The sequence below is a fragment of the Conger conger genome, chromosome 14, assembly GCF_963514075.1.
Source record: "Conger conger chromosome 14, fConCon1.1, whole genome shotgun sequence".
NCBI lineage: Eukaryota > Metazoa > Chordata > Actinopteri > Anguilliformes > Congridae > Conger > Conger conger.
In genome coordinates, this window is record NC_083773.1 from 7,561,958 (window position 1) to 7,568,966 (window position 7,009).

Below are 7,009 nucleotides of genomic sequence, written 5' to 3' on the forward strand. Positions count from 1 at the left end.
AAAATCTTTATTCAACATTAAAATGGGTGGTTTCATTTAGGTAATCCTGATTAATTATAATGCTTAATTTGAGTTGAATATAAATTCCATAAAACATGTAAACAAAGTTTGCTATGAATCCCAGCTAACAGAGAAGGTTCTGAGAACATTCAGCAACATTATCTATAGGTTCTAAGAAGGCTCCACTGCAACGTTACTAAATAAAGTTCCTGGAACTTTCTAGAAACATGTGATGTAAGAATGTTTCTTTTTCTTCATCATGTTTTCAGAACATTGCTCACATAACGTACCCAAGATAATGTCACTGCAGTGTTCTGGAAACATGTGATTTAAGAATGTTTTACTTTACAACGTTTTTAGAATGTTGCACGGAAGAGAAATTACATTCCGAAAATGCTGAAGTAACCTACAATACGGTTCATGTATCATTGTTGTGAGAATGTTAAGAAATGTTACATACAAACTTTATAAAAACTCCCACAATACTTGACACATTTAGCAATATTTTCATAAATCCATGTGTAAGTATTTATGTGATCGAAACCAAACTAACAAATTCTGCGGGATTTATCAAACGCGCGTAGATACAACATTTTTTTGTATCCACGCATGTATGTGGATAAATACCAATCAATCGTAAACAAGAAGCTTGTGCACAGCACTTATGATTAGCATAAATGAACGCCCCTAAAATACCTAATAAGGACCAAGGAATTCAATGCCAGGCAGTTAAAAGAGATGGTCGAGAAAAGATGAAAGAACTTTGCTTTAGAATGCTGTGTAGCCTACACATGATCTGATTTTAAAAAATCATTATATGACTGTGTGCTACAGCTACTTTGTAACATATTGTCTTTGCGATTGTAGCAGGGTAGAGGTTGCCTCTTTCCCTGTTGTTCTCTCTGCCGTCCACTTGAACTCTCTCACCCTGGCCCTCCCCTTTTTCTCCCTCTGCACTGCTTTGGCTTCGGTAGCCAAATTAGCATACAAGATTGGCACGTTTTAGTATTTTGTTTATAAAAGTCCCACGCAAACCTCACCTGAACGTATGCCTTGCAAGTGCCTCCCTGTTTGCCACCTGACTTCTGCTGCTCGAGAGCTTGTCCTGGGAAGCTGTGGTTCTTGTCCGTGTTGCTTGACACCGATAGTTCAGGTCGGCTTCATTTTAGTTTGGTAATCCAGTCCGTTCGGATGTTTTTTTTGCAATGATTGTGGTGAAGTTTTTACCTCACGTGGCCCAACATCCTCCCTTAGCATCACTAGCCAGCACATAGTTTTATTTGCGCAATCTCACTGCTGGTATGTAAACATAGCCACGTCAGAAATGTTCTAAGGCTGTACACTTTCGGGTTGTAATCTTGTCACCTTATCTTGCAGGGAGCTCGAGGCCACATATCTATTGCTTGTCAGTCAATGATGAGTGGGAAGGCTGCTGTTTTGTCTCTATTTGAATGGTTTTGTCTCAATCTTGTTTTATTATTTCTGGTTCTTATGGTTTGGTATTGCTTCTTTAATATTGTCCCTTTTTGGGCGTTGTCTGTGTACATGGTTTACTTATAGCAAACTAATTAGTATTGATTAATTGTTTTTATTTCTGTGCATGGTTAAGTTTCCCTTTGGCACATGGTACCAACTGGTACATTTAGATTTGCCCTTGTGTGCTTGGTTCTCTGCTCATTATTTCCCCCCTTTTTCTTTAGCAATGACTGTGTGCCCCTGAGGAGGCTAGGCACCTGGTGGTGGTTTCCTGCACTGCATGTGACTTAAGAGCACGTAGGTCGGTTGATCTCTGAGGTTCATTTCCCTGGGTGAAATTCCCAGGGTGGAATAATTGGCTGCTTATTGTTGATGAATTACTCGGTGCTTTTATCACTGGTATACTAGCACACCATTCCTGGTTACTCATGCCACACAAACATAAAAATATACAGTAATATACAGCAATTAGTGTGTCAGTTGAAAAGAGCAAATTTGAGATTTCCAAACATTCATTTTTGTATGTATTTCTTTAAATAAATTAATGTAACATATTAAGCAATCGACCACTATCCTGATAAAAACTTGATCGAGGCTGGGATTACCCGGAGAGCTAAAAGGAAGTGAAAGAGCCTGCAGAAGAACTGTGGCAAGTTATCTGATAGTACAGTACTGTGCAAAAGTCTTCGGCACCTGTATAACATTCTGTACAGATAAGATTCTTTCAAAAATAACACAATGAAATGTCCTAAATAAACCGACTATACATTTTACATTACATTTTAGTAATTTTGCAGAACAGTTAAAAACTAAATCAAATCAATATTTTTTCTGACCACCCATGGCGTTAAAACTGCATCAATTCTCTGAGATAGACAACGCTGTCCTGCAGTTCTATAAGACAATCAGCAGGGAGATTGTTCCAAGCATGTTGGAGAACTTGGATACTGTAAGCATGTTACAGTAGGGAATTGCTTCCAGTAATATGTTACTTTTTTAATTCAATACAAAAATGTCTCTGTAAAATCTTTTGGAAAATGAATATTTGGTAATCTCAAATGTGTTTCTTTATACTAACATACACAAAAAAATAAACATATATATAATAAAGTCTAGGGTGCCTAAGACTTCTGCACAGTACTGTATATTAACATGTATTTAGGAGTTGTTTATTCTGTTAAAAAATGGACAAGGAAAAACTGAACGTCCTCATGGAGAAATAGAAGAGCTATAGCTAAGACCCACAGAACCTGCTGTAAAAAGACAACATTGAAAAATATACTATTTGGGGCGCCGTCACCATTGCCATCAGAGCTTCTGATAAGTAACCAATTTCAATGTGCCAAACTAACATCAAAACGTATCCCACCTACTTTTGTTTACATAGGCAACATAAACTAGGTATGTGCCATGCAGGACTGGAATAAAACAAAGGCAGGCGGTTTAAAACGTGGTGCAGCGTCCTACATGCTTATTATTGAATAAATATAAGTTCATATTATTGATTAAATTGGTATAACATGTAATATTATTGATTAATCTGTTCACTTACCTTAATTTAATTGAGTAAATAGAGGTGCAGAGCCATGCAGTGTCGGGAGTAAGCAGTGCAATGTCAGGGCCAGGGAAGATACTGCAGTTGTTGGAAAACTGTTCAATTCATGTTCCAGTTAAAAAAAAATGGTTTGGCATTAGAGTGGCAAAAATCATAAGAGAGACATTGCTGTCTGGAATTACCCAGGAGGGCAACAGCGATGTTTTGACTGTCCTGTACTAGTCCAAGAAGCTGAGGATGGAAAGCACCAGAACATGCTCTGGAATTGGACAGGAACGGTCTGTGGATCTTCTGAGTTCTGGCTCCAGTGTGTTGCATAAACTTAAAAGGAGGTGTCTGGGCAGTCAGAACTAATAATTTTATAATATCTATAGTCAGAAACAACTTGTGAGCCTCACCAAAGAAACTGGTTCAGTCTCTGAAGATGCGCTCTCTCCAAAGAGTGAAACATCACCCATTTTATGTTTCTATATGATATGAATAATAATGATATTAATTTACCTTACTAAAATGATTTTGCCTCTCTGAATCAAAAAGAATGAGTTTGGTACATCTCTTTATGTTTCTCCACCAGGACAATCAGCTTTCATTCGTCCAATTGTTTTACAGAATAAACAACAAACAATCATGGCAAACTGTTAACTAAACACATTTTAATGTTTGCAAAGACAAGATGTTACAAAGATATAATGATTTTATAATGATTTTTAAAAAAAAGAGAATCTTTTCTCTGCCATCTCTTTAAATTGCCAGAAATTGAATGCCGTTATTTTAGGGGCGTCATTTTATGCTAATTACAAATTCGATTTTTTGATACAAAATGTAAAGCCACACGGCAGGTTCTGGGGCTTAGGCAGGACTGACACAGTGCCTCGGACTTCTTCATTACGTTTCGGACCCTGGCGGACTCTTCTGGTTCTAACAGGGACGCTCTGTACGACACGTTTTTGCATGGTCTTTCTGACCTTATTCAGGACAAGTTACCATGTGTGATCTGCCTCCGGATTTGGATGGGCTAGTGGACCTAGCTATATGCATCGACACCCGCCACAAAGAACGTGCTTCACATCACCCTTGTTTTATCACTTCATGCTCGGACCCCTAATAAAAATCAGAACAAGCACAATAGGGTTCCAGCTCAACATGAATAAAGTGCTCGGGCCATACCTGTCTGTAGGGCCAGCTGCTGTGTGCTCCCTCCTTCAGAAATCACATCCTTCCTCCCCTCGCCTCCAAGCTCAAGCCCTATAGTGCCTCTTTGCGTGTTGCACATGTTCTGTCCCGAGTCCATCCTGTAACAGAAACAAGAAAGTGAAGAAACGCTACCCTCTCCCACTCATATCCACAACTCCAGCGGACCACTATCTTCACTAAATCTCGTCAGGATCCGTAAGGGGGATATGTGGACAACCGCCTTTAACACCCTCACAAGCCAATATCAATACCTGGTGATACCTTTTGGATTGGCTAACGCACCTGCTGTCTTCCAAGCCCTTATTAATAACGTCCTCCATGTTGGACCGCTCCGTGTTTGTCTACCCTGACAAACTCCTCCAGGATCCCTGGGTCCTCATGGCTGTCCACTTTGCCAGGGGTGTGTGCACAAAGTATTAAACCAGTGTGCCAATAATCATGGAACCTATTTCTTGGGGGAAATAAATGTTTTATTTGGAAGATGTAAAACTTTGGTTCATTCCATTGAGACATTAATAAAGCACACTACTTCATGCATGTTGGAAAATAAAGCTTATGTCAATAATTGTGTTTTTAGTGTACAGCACTTTTTGTGCATATGTATCAACAGTGCCAATAATTCTTGAGTCCACTGTATATAAATTTGAGATTTCAGTTTTTCATTTGTAATAAATTTGCCAACATTTCTGAAAACATGTTTTCACTTTGTCATTATGTGGTTATTGAAGTCTGAATACCTTCTGAATCTACTGTAAATGACAGTACCCTAGACATAGGCGGTTGGCTGGAGTTGGCACTCAGTGTATCCATTGGTTTTGGTTGCTGCAGCTTTGGTTGGCCCAGCTAACGGGAAAGTTTGTTGTCTCCATGTAAAAACTGAAATAATGTATTTGACGTTAATGAATTAATTCATGAAAAGTTAATAATTGTCTGACTTGACTCCAGAGTCCTCATGCTGAGGGGACTCAAGTCAGAGTGCAGGAATTACATGCTTGATGTTCTGTATTCTCTGTTCTGGAATAGTGGTAGAGACTTCAACAAAATGTCACCCTTGGGGATCCAAGGGCAGCTGGTTCATACCCAAGTGTAGCCCTCAGGGAGGGGGTAGGGGATGTGCCTCTTTGGCATGAGGATGAAGGTTCTCATGAGGTGGATTATGCTGCATGCCGACAAGAAGAAAAAAGAGTGGTGCAGAGATTCCTCTTTCAGATGCCACCTGTAACCACAGATGGAGAGGGTCATCATAATCACTATTGGCACAGATTGGCCACTTGGTGGCACAACAGCGATAGTTCAATATTCAGTAATGAAACACCCATAACTTTTGACTGTCCTAGTGAAATAGGACCAAGGTTTGTAGATTTCTCTCCTCACAAAGATCAAGTCTCTTGGACCATATACACTCACTAAGGACTTTATTAGGATCACCTGTACACCTACTTATTAATGCAATGATATAAGCAGCCAATTGTGTAGCAGCAGTGCAATGCATAAAATCATGCAGATTTTGTCTTGGCACACTTTAGGCCAGTTAATACCAACTGCGTTGAACTCAGTTGGTCTCATACATGGGACAGAGGCTATTTGTATTACATACTGAAAAACAAACATTGGTTGCCTCACCAAATGCCACTTCGGCCCAACCAATGGTTGCTTTTACTTTTTACATTACATTACATTACAAAAGATCACACAATACATTCCTTGCATTAATACAAAATGTTATTTTGTTAATAAAACATATTCCAGCCTTTTAAGGACAAGAAGCAAAACCACCGTAAGGAAAGTTAGGTTGGAAACCATGAACAGTGCACAAGCTAATTGTTGTGCTAAGGAATTCCTAGTGCATTATAAAACGTAATATTCTAAGCGAGGTTGTATTGACATAATGAAATATACAGTACTGTGCAGAAGTCTTAGGCACCTGTATAACATTCTGTACAGATATGATTCTTTCAAAAATATCTAAATAATAATATTAATAAAAAATAATTCAATGAAAGGTCCTAAATTAACGTACTATGCATTTTACATTGTATTTTAGTAATTTGGCAGAATAGTTAAAAACTGAATCAAATCAATATTTTTTGTGACCACCCTTCGGCATTAAAACTGCATCACTTCAGCAGGGAGGTTGTTCCAAGCATGTTCTTCGGCAGACTTTGGTTGGCGCCTTGCTTCTGATCTCAGACAGCCTTGATCAAGTTTTTATGTAATAGGGGGCGGCCTGTAGCATAGTGGACACCCAAGGTCGGTGGTTCTAATCCCGGTGTAGCCACAATAAGATCCGCACAGCCGTTGGGCCCTTGAGCAAGGCCCTTAACCCTGCATTGCTCCAGGTGAGGATTGTCTCCTACTTAGTCTAATCAGCTGTACGTCGCTCTGGATAAGAGCATCTGCCAAATGCCATTAATGTAATGTAATGTAATGTGTTTATACAAACACACACAAAAAATAAACGTATATATAATAACGTCTAGGGTGCCTAATACTTCTGCACAGTACTGTATATGTACAGTGCCATGAAAATATATTAGTCTCCTTTCTTATTTGCTTTATAATTGCATACTTGTCACACTGAATGGTTTCAGATCTTGAGACAAAATATAATATCAGACAAATACAGACATTTCAAAACAAGACACATGGTAATTCTATCTGTGCCTTTACTTTCTTTTAAAATGTGTCTTTCAATGTACAAGTTCTGAAAAAGTTGCAAGATTAAGTGCAGCGATATTACCTTGGAGCAAACCATATTATTCCCTTATTTTTCAGCATTGTTGG